The sequence below is a fragment of the Pseudopipra pipra genome, chromosome 3 (assembly GCF_036250125.1).
Source record: "Pseudopipra pipra isolate bDixPip1 chromosome 3, bDixPip1.hap1, whole genome shotgun sequence".
Lineage (NCBI taxonomy): Eukaryota > Metazoa > Chordata > Aves > Passeriformes > Pipridae > Pseudopipra > Pseudopipra pipra.
Genome location: NC_087551.1, coordinates 2,386,489 through 2,403,103, shown reverse-complemented (window position 1 = coordinate 2,403,103; position 16,615 = coordinate 2,386,489). Strand labels below are relative to the sequence as shown.

At 41.2% G+C, this 16,615-nt stretch overlaps 1 long non-coding RNA gene across 12 annotated transcripts in view; it reads right to left on the bottom strand.

The window, feature by feature from the left end:
• Positions 1-16,615, bottom strand: part of LOC135412330 (uncharacterized) — a 475,906-nt gene that overhangs the window by 395,124 nt on the left and 64,167 nt on the right. The gene's annotated exons all lie outside the window — the stretch shown is intronic.

Here is a 16,615-nt window from a genome sequence, read left to right as displayed (position 1 = left end):
CCTGCATATTACCCATGTACACATATAGGTGCTCAGCTCGTTACCTAAAGTGACATGTGGGAATATTACAATAATGATGATGATGAAGGAAGGTATATTATGCTGTGGGGAGAGGGCTTTATGCATGTTTTATTTGCCTGAGTTACGGCGAGTTGTGACTGGTGGTGACATTTGGCCATGCTGCAGCCTCCAATAAACATAAAACAAAGCCTACACTGCCCCTTTAAAGGCGTGTTTTCCATTCATTCCACGGGACTGAAATGTGTCCTAATGCTTCTGAAGGGTTTTAATAAATATGAGGACGTATAAAACGCCGCTGATGACTCAACTGCTAAATCACTTGGAGCAGCTGCAGCTCCGGGCTCTCTTTTGAAATGCATTCCGTGGGGTGATTACCTCAGAGCAGGGCAGTTCTCCCCTGCTAGTGTGGGATGCATTCGAGGGGCAGGCTGAGTGTTCACTGGAGTGTGAGTGGCCACACTGCAGTGCCAAAGCCACGTGTGGCACCGCTGTGCTGCCGCGGCAGGGCTGGGGGAAGCACACACAGCCTGCTCCATTCCTCTGCTACGTTCCCTCGTTCCATCAGCCACCCTTTCCTCTGCTTAGGACTGAGCGGGGCTTTCAGAAAAAAACAGGGGTTTAGTCTCTCTGTTTCACTCAGTGCATTATCATTGTAACATTAATCTTGGTGGAATGGGTTTCATTTTATCTGGTTGCATTTCATGGCAGTGTAAAAGTGTAAAAAATGCACTTTGATTTTCCGAGGGAACATTAGCACCTAACATTAGTAAGGGTAGAAGTAAAGCTCTTGTTCTAAATAAATTTAACAGGCATGCTGACATCAGAGGCAGGGCTGTAATAGTTTTGCATTAACTGATGATTTTTTCCTAAAAAGATGCTCTGTGCCAATAGGATAAAGGGCTGCTTCAGGAAAGGACACTTTCCATTTAAAGAAAGCAAAATATATTGTTATTAGGAGAGGTAGCAACGAGTAATTTCCTTCAAAACAATATACACATTCTAATGGCCACATTTAAGAGATATAGGTAATTGGGCATTGACAAGGTCCTGAATATAACACAGAAGCCACTAAAACACAACAGAAGCCTTTCTAAAAGTTAAAAAATGAAAATACACAAGTATTAATTAAGGAACAGTAGAAGCAAAAATCCTCCATTAAATATGTTGCTGGGGGGGTCCCTTTGACTATCTTGAGGTCAAATGCTGAGGACTGTGAGCAACATAAACCAGTCTTTTTAACATTACAAACACAGCTTCAAACACTCCGTTAAACTTTCCAACCACTGGCAAAAAAACTTTTATCAACTTTATGTGTTAAAAATGAGAGTTTTTGTGGCAGGCCTCTCCAGATCAGTATAAATTCAATCCAATTTAAGGCACAGTAACTATGTGGGCAGTCTCAGACTATTACTTTCAATGGGATGGAGTCCCTAAGGATGACATAGACTTAGTCCCATTGAAAGTAATGGGGTAAGCAATCACATGCCATTACTTTCAAGGAGACTCAGTCTATACTATCCATAATAACATGGTAATATAAATCTGGACTGACTCATCAGCATGAAGAATGAAAATGTAAAAGAATGGCAAAGCTGCAAACGTGCACCCTGAGACAAAAAACAGCCCCTCAGTTTCTCTGCATCCATAACTCATCCATGCTGGAAGTTTATTACAGGAGAGGAGCAGGAACAGGCTAAAAAGGCACAGGAGCACAAGGTGAGGTGTTAAACCAAGAGGAGGTTCCAGCATTTCATAGTATTTTTAGTCATCACTACCTCTTCCTCTTTCTCCCCCCCCCTTTTTTTTCCAGTTCTGGTCCTTTAAGTCCTCAATCTAATTTTTTTTGTTTCCTAAATCCAGCAATATGAAAAATATTTGTTCATGGAGAGTGCCTCTCTATAAAGCCATTTATTTTTCTTTTTCTCCTCAGCGTACCACACAGACAGCTACAAACAGCCTCTGCAATCTTTCCCTCTGCAAATCAAAGACATTAATAATATATTAAAAGGATAGATAATTCTGAGCAGGTGGACAGGGTGGTGATTGATCCATTACTGTGCAAATACCTTGGTAATGGCTTGTAAAAACTTAAGATCCACAAAACAAAGAGATAACAAAGCTCCACCATTAGGACAGACACATTTATGGCCAGTAAATTTTATCCAGATTAATAGAAAAGAGCAACTCAAATCCTCCTCTTGATCTCAGAATAATGCTCAGGTTGGCAAGGCTCGGGAGGAAAAGCCACTGAAAGAAGGAAAGCAGATCCCCCACCTCGTGCCAGGGAAGAGGATTTCTTCCCATGGGAAGTTGCCACAGGTTTGAGCAGAACAGCCCAAAGCATTTCTGTGATGTTCTCCCAACACCTCAAACCCCTCTGCTGACCTGCTCATTTCTTGACAAAAAATAACTCCAATAAGAGCTAATCTGTCTGGTCTGCATAAGCCAACTCTTTATTTTCCATTGCCTGCAGAGTTAAAAAATATGAATATAAATGTTTATGTAATATATATTTATACATATATGCATTAGACCATTTCTTCCCTGATGGAGTGACAGAAAAGAATTCCTGTGGCTGCTGAGCAGTAATTGAGAGCATTGAATCTTTGCATTCCAGAAATTGTTTCAAGGACAAAAGCTGGATTAAATCACAGGCACCCTAAAAGTTTGGGTAAGAAGCCCAGCTAGTGTTCCTCATTTCAGTTTTCTAGGGAATTACAAGGCTGTGATGCAGTGAATCAGAGTTTTGTGGTTGTCAAGTTATAATTGTCAAGGAAAACTCTAATCCTGCTGAAACCAGGATGGATTTTGATATATGGTACAGGGGCATACATAATATTTTCCAACTGAACTCTTGCTCTGAATCACAAAAAAAAAAAAATTAACAACATAAGAATCAAATTATGTAAAAACATAAGTACATAAAAATAAATATTTTATAATTAACTCAGTTATTCTGTAATAGTAATCTCTGTTTTGCAGGAGAGGGGGACAGGAACTAAATTCAGTTCAACTTCAGGTTGAAAATGGGCTACAACCCTTAAAAATAAATTAAACACTTCTACAGACCAAAAAAAAAAAATCTCATCATATAAAGTATTAGAATTAAACTACAACCAGTTGTAACTTTAAACTGTTTACTCACATCTCTATCACTGCATATGTATAACACAGCTCTTAATAGAGAAATACGATTTTTTTAATCCCTAAATATTTTCCTGTCTGTTTGTGCACCTGCATCTTCGTAAACAATTTTTAAGTGCTGAAAAAAAAAATAAAAGCTTTGATGTGCAGGATCACACTTATAAAAACAATTTGTGCTGAATGTGTTTGTCGGTGGCAGAGAACAGAAATATTTTAAACATTAAACCACTGCACTTTCAGGTATAATTTCATAAACAATAATTAGTAATGACAAAGGTAGCATAATGGAAACTGCCAGCTTGCTTAGCAAATATGCTATAGGACATCTATAGTACAGACAGCTGTACTACTCACTTGTGCATTGCATCACCCCATAAAATTAGATTAAAACATTATAAGAAAAGATTGTTAAAGCATTATAAAGTTATTTAAGTGATTGTACAAACAGAAAAACCCTCAAAGCTAATTTTCCTGAAGTGTTCCCCCTCCCTTTTTGTGTTTTTGAAAAGAAACTAAACCAAAACCAAACGGGAGGTGCACACGAAGGCTTGGAATACCAACACCTTTCCTGATAATTCTGATGACTTATTTTGGATAATTTACATTTCCAAAACGTGCTGCCACGTTCCAGGGGTGGTTATGTTTAATTAGAGTTTAATATTGCCTTGGATTTTAGCCAGAGGTGGGGTTTGATGCTACACCCAGATCCACGGGCACGAGGAGCAGCAGGGGCTGTCCATCATCCCCCAGGAGTAACCCATTGTACTACACCCAGGTGTATCTTCCACCTCCTCTGCACCTGCTGGCAACACTCACTTCCTGCACTGAAGGGATACAGGTTGTAGTACCAAACAGAAATCCAACTTATTTTTGGTTTTGGGGTAGATTTGGAGTACAGTGATAATAAAAATAATAATAAAAATAGGAGGTTTTTTTGTGGTTTGTGTGTTTTAAGTTCACAAAAAGAATGCAGTAAATAAATCATTGATACATTAAGAATGATTACCGACGTGTAAAGTGGAATTTGAATTACCTTAGATATATTACCCACAATGCTTTTCAAGGCAGCAGCTAATTAGCAGGAGAAAGGTCATGCAAAAAAAAAAAAAATGTGATTAGAAGAGGTTGAAAGAAAAAAAAAGAAATAGCCACATATTTGGCCACAGCCCAAATTTCCTTTTTGCCACTGTAACTGAAAGCCATCGCTTCAATATTTAATGAAATGCTTATGTTGCAGCACCTGGTCACATTGTGAGCAGTGCCTAAGCACTGCCTCCCCTGTGGGTCATTACTGCAGCCATCTGAACGGGGGCAAACTGCTCAGCCACTACAATAATGCCACTCTTTAAGAATCTACAGCTACAAAACAGCAGGAGACAGAGTTACTTTGGCTCTGATCTTGGGAAAAATGGCTGGGGGCAAAATGCTGTTTCCTCCCATCAGAGAGCGCGGAGTTCGCAATAATTCTGGGAGTCAAAGCCCAGGCACCGGCCCCAGCCCGGCTGCCCTGCTCTGCTTTGCCTCCCCGCGCAGGAGCCTCGCAGCTCCTGGGGAGAGATCCTTGTCAACAGGAAAACAGGAGTTCACACTCCCCTGCTAATGATCCGATGCATCAATAGCTCCAACAATCACAACAAGCAGATGTCCTAAGTTAATATAGACTTTCCTGGGATTTTACTTGTGAAACAGGGCTTTAAAAGGCATTAGTCTTTTGTCCTCACTAGAGATCTGCTAAATCCTGGCACCAATTCCTTGGGTATGTGAACCCCAGCCTAATGGAATTTAATTACTTTAGTGGTATTAATCATCTGTACAGTAGAGCAAAGAGTATTTTATTACCACTTTTAAGGGTTATCGGCACATTTATTTCAAATGAACTGTCAAACTGCATTACGTGGAGAGCATGCCAGGCTGGAATCCTGCAGCACAGGTGGGAAGACATTTGCTGCTTAAAACTCTTGGACACGAGGAGGATGCCTCTGCCTCACACAGGATGCAGCTTATTTAAGATTTAAACCAAACCATCGATTTGGTGATTTCTTTTTGCTCGTATTGGTTTTTGTCAGCTCCCAATTTCTGGGTTGCAAAGGGTGCTCTTCTCCGAGGAGAACAGGAACTCAGTTGGCACCAAATAACCTGTGACACTACTACAGGATTAGTTACAGAACAGCAATACCAGCCTTGTCCATTATCTGGCAACAAGCGCTGGCTCAGTAACACAAGGCTTTTCTAATTCACTTAAATACATAAACCCCTTTGCATGCACATACGTGGAAAAGCAGATTTTCACTCAGTGCAGCTTCTACACTGCCTTTGGGGAAAAAAACCAACCACATATTCCTAAAAGATGCTCACCAGGTCATCAAAAGATGCCTGTTGGTATGAGTTTACAGCCCCAACAACCTCAAACAAATCAGGTGCTCATTTCTGTCTGCTGGGCACACTACAGCATATTTTACACACTGCAAAGTTCCAATTGTACCTAAAATCCAGCAAAAATTAACACCTGTTGAAAGACTTGTTTTTTACCCCTTTGGAGCAGAGTTTCTTTTTGTCTGGCCTCCAGACTCTGCCCAGGTTTCAGCCCTGTCCTACACCTGGTTAAAGCACATTGTTTTACACCCACCACATCTCAGCCATTCTGCACCGAGCAGCAAATGAGAGCAATTTGTGACACAAGATACTACGACATGTGGGAAAGACACATAATTAGTGTCAGAATGAATGCATTTGCTTTTTAAAGCCTATTTGTCCTAGGATTTCAAATGAATCAAGCTGCTATGTCTCTCTCAACAGCTCCATACTGCTGTATAATGAATTAAAAGCTAGTGTTGCTAAAATGTGCAAGCTTCAGGAATAAAAACTGTATGCATCTCAAAACCAGGGATGAGAGGATCTTAAAAGGCTCTAAACTCTAATGTAGCCTATTTTAAAGCCTTCCAAAAAACTAACCCATTTTACTAAACAGAGAATTCTCAAGTGAAATCACCACTTTTCATGACAGATTACCATGAATTTACAAAGCTACTTTGAATCTTGTCTTTTTAAAAGGAAAACCTCCAACTTTCACCTCAGACTTTGCCCATATGTCTCACTCAGGTTTCAGTCCCCAGCACTGTGCAGGAGCAGGGCACACAGTGCCACATCTCAGTGCCCCAGACAGACAGTTCTCTCTCAAATCTTTCCCATCCATCTCTGTTTCCTTCCCCTGCTGTCCAGATAGTCAGAACCATGGCCTGTGAGGGAAGTGGCACAGCCAGGCACCATCACAACACTTGTGTCAGTGTCCCACACCCAGGGACAGCTGGGACCATCCTCTAAGAGGAAAAGGGGCACTTTAGATTCTTGCTCCTTTTCTGTATTTACTCACTAATTGAGACTCTTTCCAAGACTGTTACCCTGCAAGGTGACAATCTGTGACTGACCACAGGCACCCCCATGAATATCTTACTAGATAAAGGAAATTAAGTTTTGGTAAAATAGAAGAGAATTAACTCAGAAAACAAGGCAGGCTCTCCTTGTGATTACTTGTCCTTTGTTTTCCAAAGCCATCTGGCCCACATGCTACACTTCTTCTGCCAAAATATTGATACCTTTCTGTATTTTAACCATCCCCAGTGGATTAAAAAGACAAATGTGGTGCCCACCAGAGTATCATCCCAGTGACCCTAAAAACGAGTTGGGAAGTGCATTACAGAGACCTCAGAAAGTATTTTTCTTCCAGGCACCTGTAATCTTGATTCATTCCCCTTCTATTAACTGAGGTTAGTTACCACTGAAAAACTACTCTTTAACAGGACATGAGATTCTCCCAAAATTAACATTCTGACTAAGCCCAAGCACCCAGGCTTTGATGAGGGGAAGAACACATTAGTGACAGGGGAAGAGGGAGTAAGCAGAGCATCTCTGCAGCTGCCTTGGTGCTGCTGGAGCCAAACATATCCCAGGACAAAAGTAATGCCCAGCAGGTCACAGGCCCATCTGAGAACCCTGTGGACAGTGTGTGGTTCTGAACAATCACCCACAGAAAGCCCTTGCAGAACCAGGCCCAAATACCCTCCTGATCTCCCTGTGCAGCAGAGTGTTCCCAGCTGGGAAGGTGCCATGTATTCCCAGCCCCAGGCAGCTGCAGGGACAGCCACACGACCTCAGGAGCTAATAGGAAACCCCGGTTTTAAATGCCACTTTATGATTAGGTAACAGAACAAACAGCCCCGTGTTGCTGCGAGATAAATGTCTGGGAAGCCGGCAGAGATACAAGGCAGAGCCAGATGCCTCCAGTGACCCTGAAAGAATGTTATCTTAATGTGATGCACACCTTTGACTGCCTCGTTGTGTTTAATGCATGAAGTAGCCTCAGCCACAGGTCCGGGAAGAGTTGTGAGATATCCCACACAGCAAGTACAGCGCTGGACTAGCAACTACTTCATTTCAATATTTACAGAGAGATTGCTGGCCCGGGGAAGCAGCCAGTTTTATCACCTGATCTGAAGCACCCCGTGTATCACAGCTCAGGCCCCACAAACAAATCTCCTAAGGCATCCTGCTTATGGAAAGAAGGGCAGCACCAGACTTAAGATAGGAAAAGGAAAACATACTGTATTTTTTAAAGTGAAGATTCAATTTTAAAAATAAGGAAGTTATTCATCAGTATAGAGACATGAAAACTATGCAGTAAACCCGATCTTATTCTGATTAAAGCCAAAAGGAGTTTAGTAAAAGGTGGGAGAAGTGGGCCCGAGTTTTACATTGGAGACCAATTTTCTCCTGTAGCAGTTACTGGAAAGAAGAAAGCCCGTTTCTTTTTCAGGAAAAAAGGGCATGTTTCTTGCCTTGTTCTCCGCATTTTGTCATCACTCCAGTGAGCATCTGGCCATCACTTTTCCCATCCGTGGGGTTGCACAAGCTAAACGCAGGGAATTAGCGCTGTGAAGTTCAAAGTCCAGCTCTATTAGCTTGCAAAGGAGCTGTTAAAAGCAGCGTCTGATGCGCCAGGAGGGTCAGGACTTGCATATAAACCGAATCCTACAAAAACGAGCCCCCGTGGAAGTCAATGGGATTACTCACAGTGCAGGGAGTTAAACATGTACATACATTTCGGGAAGCCTCATGCCGAGTACAAACACCCCTTAATGCTCTGCCTTGCTGAACTTCCTCGCAGCATTTCCGAGCTGGCAGAGGTGTCCCTTCACTAAAACCCCAGAGTGGGGCCAAAGTTTGCTGTTGTAAAGCTTAGTCTAACCCACAGATGCTTTTAAAAGGCAGCCTCAGCCCAGTGCTGCCCAAAAGCAGCTGATGCAAGCAATCAGCTGGGAGTTGGCAGGGCTGGTCTTCCCAAAGCAGTCTGTCCCTTGGGGTTCAGCTCCAGCAGTTCTTCCAGGCTTCTCCTCCCAAGAACAGGACAAAGCAGTGGTTGGTTCTGCAGAGGCTCTGCCTTGCAAAGCTTTGCCTGAACACTGTTATTGTCATTGTAGTGCTATTTACTCAGTACCAGAGGTGTGCCCCTCATCACTGGGGGACACCCCACAAAGCAATCCCATTTTCCTCAGATGTCACCAACCCAGGGACCTTTTTCCATCCAATACAAAACCTGGCTGATTACTAATACCAATTAGTTGTGCAAGAAAACCCCAGGCTACAGAGAACTCTCAGCATGTCAGAGGCTCCTCTTAGACTGAACTGCAACAAACTCCAACAGGCTCCATCCCTGGAAGTGCCCAAGGCCAGGTTGGACGGGGCTTGGAGCAACCTGGGAGAGTGGAAGGTGTCCCTGCCCATGGCAGGGGGTAGAACCAGATGGGCTTTAAGGTCCCTTCCACCCAAACCATTCCATGATTCTGTGATTCCAAGAATGCAACACTCCCAGGGAACTGCAAATGCTTTGCTAGCATTCAGCCCCATTTAGATTTTGCCACAAATAAACTATTCTCAATCAAGATATCTAATGGACTAAAAAAAAAAAAAGTTTATAGTTAATGTAATCAGAACTAAGATTTTTAGAAAGGAAGTAATTTTGCAAGAAAACAAGCAGTCAAAAATAAAACAGCTCCTTAAGATTTTTGAGGATCAGCTTCGACCTGATTTTCCAATTTCTAATTAACAGTAAAATAAGGAATGATAAATTAAGAATGCTTTGATGTTCTTCACAGAATTTTGAATTATTCTGAAGTTAAATCACATAGTGATCTCTCACTGTCTCCAAGATACTATATTGGAAAGTAATTGTTTCTCACCTGCCAAATGGAAAAGAATATTTGCAGTCACACCACAGCCAGTGTTCTGACCAAAAAGGTTCAGATTAAATTTCAACAATCAGGTTCTGTTTATTAATTTCTTTAGCAGATACATTTGTTTACTAATGAAAAAAAGTTTCAGATAGACGTGTCTCTTCCAATTTGTACGAAATATATCTTCACTCTCCCAGCTTAGCTCTGCACCAGGACAGATACAAAGCTCCAATGGAAAATATGTTTAGGAAATGGGTAAAGAAAAAACCAGACCAGTGTGTCCACACAAACCAGCTGACCTGGGCAATGGGAGCTGGGGAATTATTGAAAAGTTGGCACTTTGGTTGCAGGCCTTGTGGGCTCCAGTGTCTGAAAGTTATAAGGAAAATAGACACAGGCACTCCCTTTGGAATTCCTGCCCCTTTAGGGACTCTGTGGTACTACGGGAATGTGAGGAACACCAAGATGTGACACTGAACATTTCCAAAGAAATGCAGACAGGACAAGAATTCCTGAACACTCTGAGCACCTTCCCTGGTGAGGAGCCCAAGGAGCTTCCAGCTCCTCAGAAAAATCCAAGGCTCAGACAAGCAAGGATGGAAATAAATGCAGATGAATTGGTTTTTTGAGTAAAGGCAGTATGGAAAAAAACAATCAAAAGAAAAAAAAACAACACAGTATTAGAAATGTGGTTCCCTGAGATTAATTAGTTACATTGATTCCACATCTACACCATCCAAAACCAGCACAGATCTGAGCATCCACACTGGGAATTTATGAGCATAATACAGTGATGGATCTTTAATCAACATTAACTGGACAACCCATGCCAAAGAAAGGGGGGAAGGCAGGTCTTTATTCCTCACTGAAAACACAACCTCTGCCAGCAGCAGGGGAATCCACCCTGCATTCCTAGCAAGGTCTCATCCAATTCCAAACACAGACTGAAGTGTTCCTCTTAGTTTAGCCTGGCAAGGAACCCCAAGGTGTCTGTCCTGAGCCATGTGACAGACAGACCCTGACCAGCTCTAGTTTCCCAGTCAGGGCTCCTGCCCAGAGCAGACCAAGTCAGGTCCAGGGGATCTTTGTCACCCCTCCCTCAGTTCCCACCACAGCTCCAAACCTTGGGAAGCTCACTCCAGATGCCACCCTCCAGAGAATTTTCCCTCATGCTTTTGTGCAGCCCCATAGGCATCCAATGCACTTAGTCATACAATTAAGGGTGATTTTTTCCCTGAAACCAAGCTTGATTGGTGAAAATGCAAATAACTTGGAAAATTGCATTTCTGTGCAACAGATGTTATTCTTACTGTGTTCAAATACTTGGTTGAAATATAAAGCCTAATTTTCTCTCTCAAAAAAAGAAAACATAACAGCTTCTAACAACAGCAAACTGTGATAATGAAAGTTCTGTGGAATGCGTCACCGGATCCCATTTTGGAGCTGTGCAATGCACAGTGGTTTTGTCTCCTGATTACCAAAGAATGAGTGTCACCAATTGATTTTATTATTATATTAAGACTCCAGTCACATACAAATTCAAATCCATGACTGAAGACCTGCTGATGGAATATGACCACCCCTATTCTTGCTCTCTTAACGATCTTGAAGGGAGTTGCAGCTCTCCCTAGTAATGCAGAATATCTGCAAAGCCCAACTTTTCCATCAGATACCATTTCTTTTGGAATATTTAAAAAAGGTTGTTCTGTCAGGAACACCCCCAGTTTGAATTTTTAAAATAAACAATCAAACTATGTATTAAAAGAATGTCAGATAATCATGAAACAGAATCCCCTATTTCAAATATTAAGAAAAAATATTAAAAAGCCAGAGAATCTTTGGTATAAGGGAAAAAAAAAAAAATCCTTGTTTGCTATATCTCCTTTCCCTGTTTGCATGTCACTGTGGGGCTGGGAAGAGCCTGGCCAAAGGTACTTGGTGCAGTTGAACACTCAGGACTCCAGATGTGAAAGCTGATTTGAAGAGACAGAAGTTGACAGTCTGTACAATCAGTTATTTAGGGATCTAATTGAAATTGCTGATACAAGCAGCCTGTCACACTGCATAAAGAACCTTCACCATTAACAAAAATCAATCATAAATCAATAAGATGAAAGTTGAATGTGTGCTCCAGGAACAGTAACAAAGCATCAGGAACCCACAGGCAACCACGAGGCTTTTGCCGGGTTTCATCTCTGGATTTTGCATCACTTATGGAGCTCCTAAAATAACTGTGCCTGACAAAAAACCCTGTCTGTGTATACATCTCTAAAGAAATGAGAAGTGTGCAGCTCCTTGCTTAGTTAGCTCTGTCTGCAGCTAATTAGCATCCTGGATGTCTCCACAGAACATGTGTTGGCTCTTTTCTCCGATACAGGCAATATCTGGGCTTTCATGTTATTCAGATGAGATAAATGCTGAACTTGGCTCTCACGTTCCCATTATGCTAAAGAGGAATTTCTCCTCTGCAAAGGCATCCCCAGCCCTGCAGACTCTGCTCGTGTGTGTGTGACACAGCCAGGGAAGTCAACAACAATGGTAAATAAAAACCACAGGCCACCATAAACCACTGAAATGTTCATATGTGCAAATAAAATACTGACACTAGGCTACTTTTGGAATTCCTTATACCCATGACATTGCTACTGTCACAAAAGCTACAGTTCAGATTCCTGTTTCCCTTCATCCTCACATTGTTTTGTACTCCACAAATTTTGTTTCTTTGGGAATGCTGAGAAGCACTGCAAGAGGGAGTGAAGTACTATATTAAAAAAGAAGTCAAATCAAATCGGTTCAAACATTGACATGAACACACTGGTTTGGCTGGAAATTGAGATATTGGGATACTTCCTTGCCATTCCCAGCCTAAACAAGCTGAAGCATCAGAAAACCTGCACTGCTACTCTCTTAAAATTGATATTTTGAAGGCTAAGATGATTTTTAAAGTTTCCAAAGACCATACAAGAGCTGGTACCCTGCACAGGTGGCACCTGGAAGGCTGGGTCCTTTTCAACTTGCATCATCATGGATACAAACAGCAAAATTATCATTTTCTCAGTCAATAAAACCTCACACTCTCTGCACCGGTCCACAAAGCACAAGGGGATGAAGAACACAGTTGAGTGGTACAGAAAAAGGAACCACCATGTGAATCCCATGGCTAATATTTCCTGTGCTGTGTAAGTCACACAACAGGAATGAGCTCATTAGAATCCCATTTTTGGACTTTTTTCCCAAATAAGCCTCGTTTCTCTTCAGATTCCACGTTCCCCAGCACGTGACAAACCTGTGCTTGAAGGAGGGAAAGCTCAGTTTCATTCCTTTATTGATCTATCAGACAAGAACTTAATCAATCTTCTTTATAAGCTATTAAAGCAGAGCAAGAGGAATGAACTCACCTGATACATTCAGCATTGATTGCTTCTTTCTAGGAACTGAATGTCAGCCTTATCTGCCACTACAGCTGTGATTCCATCCTCAGAAACAAGTTTTTCCCCTCATTAGCTCCCCAGAAATAGTGCAATTAAAAATGTATTTGAGACAAAACAGAGAATATAGCCAAAATTAGGTGAACAACACTTTAATTTAAGTTTCATTAGCTAAGTGTGTTCCAGAGAACACAGGAAGATTGAGTCAGGTTAAGGAACATCTTCTAATGAAACATAAGCTAATCCATCCTGTGACCACCCCATCACTAATTCCAGGGGAAACTCTGCATGCCAAGCAACTCTGGAATCCAACAACTGGAATTTCCACTTTACTGGACTCATCAAAACTAAAAGTAAAATTAAAAAAAGGCAGCAAACACACTTCCGACCAAATTGACAGTATTCAAGGGATTTCCAATATTCAAATTATCATTTTAAGTCATCTTTGCAACAACTGAGCTGCTGAACTGTGCCAAAATAATTTTGTTAACAAGGCAACCTTACATGACACGCATTTATGTCCAGAGTACCTGCTGGGAACTGTAGCTCAAGTTCTTCCATTGAAATCTCCCCCAAGACAGCTCAGCAACATCACCTTCACTCCATTACCTAATCCTCCTTTTAAAGGAGTTTAAGGGCTGTAGGAGGGCAGGTGAATCATGGGAAGTGTAATTTGCAATTACAGAGCCTAATTCTGAATGGGGAAAAGCTGGTAAAATCCCAGCTAAATGACCTCTGTTATCACCTCTGTAATCACCTGGTTTGGGGTGTAGCACCACAAAAGGGAGGAAACTCAATGTGGAAGTGATTGGAGAAGAGCAAATAAAACATTTCTATTTCATAAAACAAACCACTGGGCTCTTGTGGCAAGAAAAGGTTCTGATGTAACTGGATTTATTTGTAGGTGTTCACCCCACCAAACATTGTGCTAGTTGGCAGCTTTTCTGTGATTTGAAATGGAGGCAGTGATCAAAATCAGAATTTCCACTGCATGGAGAGCTTGGGGGTTTTCCTTGCTTTGCCAGGAGTTAATGCTCACAGAAATCAGGGTTGGAAACTTATGATAGCTGAGAAACACCTCTAAAGTTACCAATGCAATTCCTTGTTCATTCTTCCCTATTGCTGTATTAGACTTGTTATGCCTTCATTTACTACAAACAACCTTTAGGATGCAAGACACTGGAGCTGGAAGAGGCACAACTGCCACGTGTCAACAACTCCTCCTGGAATCTCAGATGGAACAGAATGGAAAGCACTTTGTCTTGCCAAACAGTAAAATAAAAATGTTGCTTTGGAGCTCTTCTATTTTTTTTTTTTTCCTTTCACTGGAAGGGAAAAAACAGCCTTTGCTATTAAGCGTGTCTATTTTCATGGGAAATCCTTCCATTTGCAATATCTGCATATCATGTTTAAATATCTCCCCCAGGAAGATATACCACTTAATAATGCTCCTGTTTATTTATTGCAAAAATCAAGAATAGCTGGAAGTCCATTATGAGAATCTTTTAGCAAATTTAATTAATTTGTAATTAATTTTATTGGTATTTATGAGAGAAATCTTTAATCAGCATAATTTAGCCTGAAAATTACAATATTAACTAATATTAATTAAACAACAATGTAATAATTTCAATAGTTTTAATTATTTTTAGAATAAATTACCTGCTAGTCAATTCTACACTGCTTTTGAAATTAATTAGCCAACTTAAGCATGCTCTGTAGCAAGGGTAGAACATGATGTCTAAACAAGGCAAGAAAAGCTGCTTCCAAGTGTCAGCTGGGCTGTCACAGTTTAAAAAACTGCTTTTTCATCCTAGCTTTAAAGAAAATGTGTTCTGCTTAAGCTTGGGAGCAAGATGCTTTTTAATCCTGATTTTAAACGTGTTATGTTTAAAATTGAGAGCAAGCTTTCAGATAGTGCAGGGCCTTGGATTTTGGAGCTGCCTTTCCTTTTAGTCCCTTTCCAGGTGGTGACTGTATCATCTCTCATTGACAGAGCTGAGTTAGTGTCACCTCAGTATTTTTACACATGCTTGGAGAGAAAAGGGGCAAAAGAGAGACGTTTCCCCTCCAAACTTAACAGGAGCAGCAGACAACAAGGACCTGTCAGGTTATCACCAGTGCATGTCCCCCACACAGAAAAATGAGTTTCCTACTGAATTCTTGCAGCTGGAGCAGCCCCTTCTCCTCTCACACCATTTCCTCTGACATGGGACAGACCCAAGAAACAACAGTTTGCTGCTGAAAATACAATTAATAGGGAAAATGTTGTACATCCCATAGCCATGGAGTGCCCTAGTTCTACTGATGGTATAGCTGTAAAGCTGCAAGTTCCCTCCTGTAAGCCAGAAGTTCCCTTCTGTAAGATAGTTTGCATGGCTTTCCACCTTTGGACTCCCCTTGGAATTTTCCAAAAAGTGAGAAAACAGGTGAAACTCCAGTGTTCCTTCTGGTTCTTAATGCTCTGAGTTTCACTGTGATAATATCCTGCCTCTCAAACACCAGCTACAACCAGTGAGAAAGGACAAATCTTGTTGCATTCAGCACTTCCTTTCCTAAGCACTAACAGTTTGCTCCATGAGGAAGAGCAGGGTATGGATCCATCTCCGTGCTGGCACAGAGGAGTTACAGGCTGGGTTTGAACCCTGGCCTCCCACGACATCCATGTGCTTTCATTGATCTCGGGTCACCCCGGTGAGGACCACAGTGAGTAAATATTGCAGTGTTACAACAACTTCCCCTCAGCTGTTTGTGCTCTGGGTGTGGAAATCCAGCGACTGAAAGTTCTTTAAATGTTGCCACAGTTTTCAAAAGCAGCTGCTCACTTTGGGAAGCTGAGTTTTACCCGCTGAACTCGGAGCTCCTTGAAGGGATGAATTTCAAAGGGCAGCTTTGCACACTCTGAAACTCAGACCATAGGGTTTTTTTCTGTTATCAGGCCAGACATTAAACAGGTTTGGTCATGGCAAAGCTGTTACAGATATAGAAAGCAGAATATAGAAACAAACAGTGCTCAAAAGGTAAAGTACATTCTCAAAGCAATACATTATCTGGCAGGGGAACTGTCATCATTATTTCCTTCAGACTTCCTCAACAAAACACCTCCATGACCTTAAAGGAATTATACAGAATTACTCCAATGAATAAAGACCAAGTTTCCAAATGTATTTTAGCAACTACAGCTTCTTAGGGGCTTTGGAAATTCTTACTGTGTGTTTATTTAGCCCTTTAAATTCCTGAGGATCTCAGGAAAGCTCTTTCTGAGTGTTGCAGGACGGGCATTGTTCCTCTGAATGTCACGGAGGAGACTTACAAGCAGATGGGATGTTTTCCAGGGAAAAATTCCAACTAAAAAGCTGACCTTTAAACAGAAACTGTCCGTGGTGCAGAGGGTCAGGTTGGCACCCACAGAGTTAAACTGACTGAGTCTACAACAAAGGAAAAAATATTAGCATTGCTATCTGTGTAAATGACATTAGTAGCAAGACTGAATTATCTTCTGAATTATTTTATTCCAATTATATTTTGATATAATTCAAGGTCTAGTGATTTTTTTAATGTTTGCAGTCCCCCAGTTTAATACCAGAAAAGCAATCAGTCATTTGTTTCCCAGACACCAAGTGGCTGGAATAGTTTTTCCATCCATTTGAAAAATATACAATCTGTATTTGCCTTTAAGTATACATTAGATGACTGTTGTAAGTGATTTGTAATTGTTTTTAAATTGTTGAACTTATTTTAATATGTATTTGCAATTGTATAGTTATTTAAATGTTCATGTTATAAGCAGTTTTT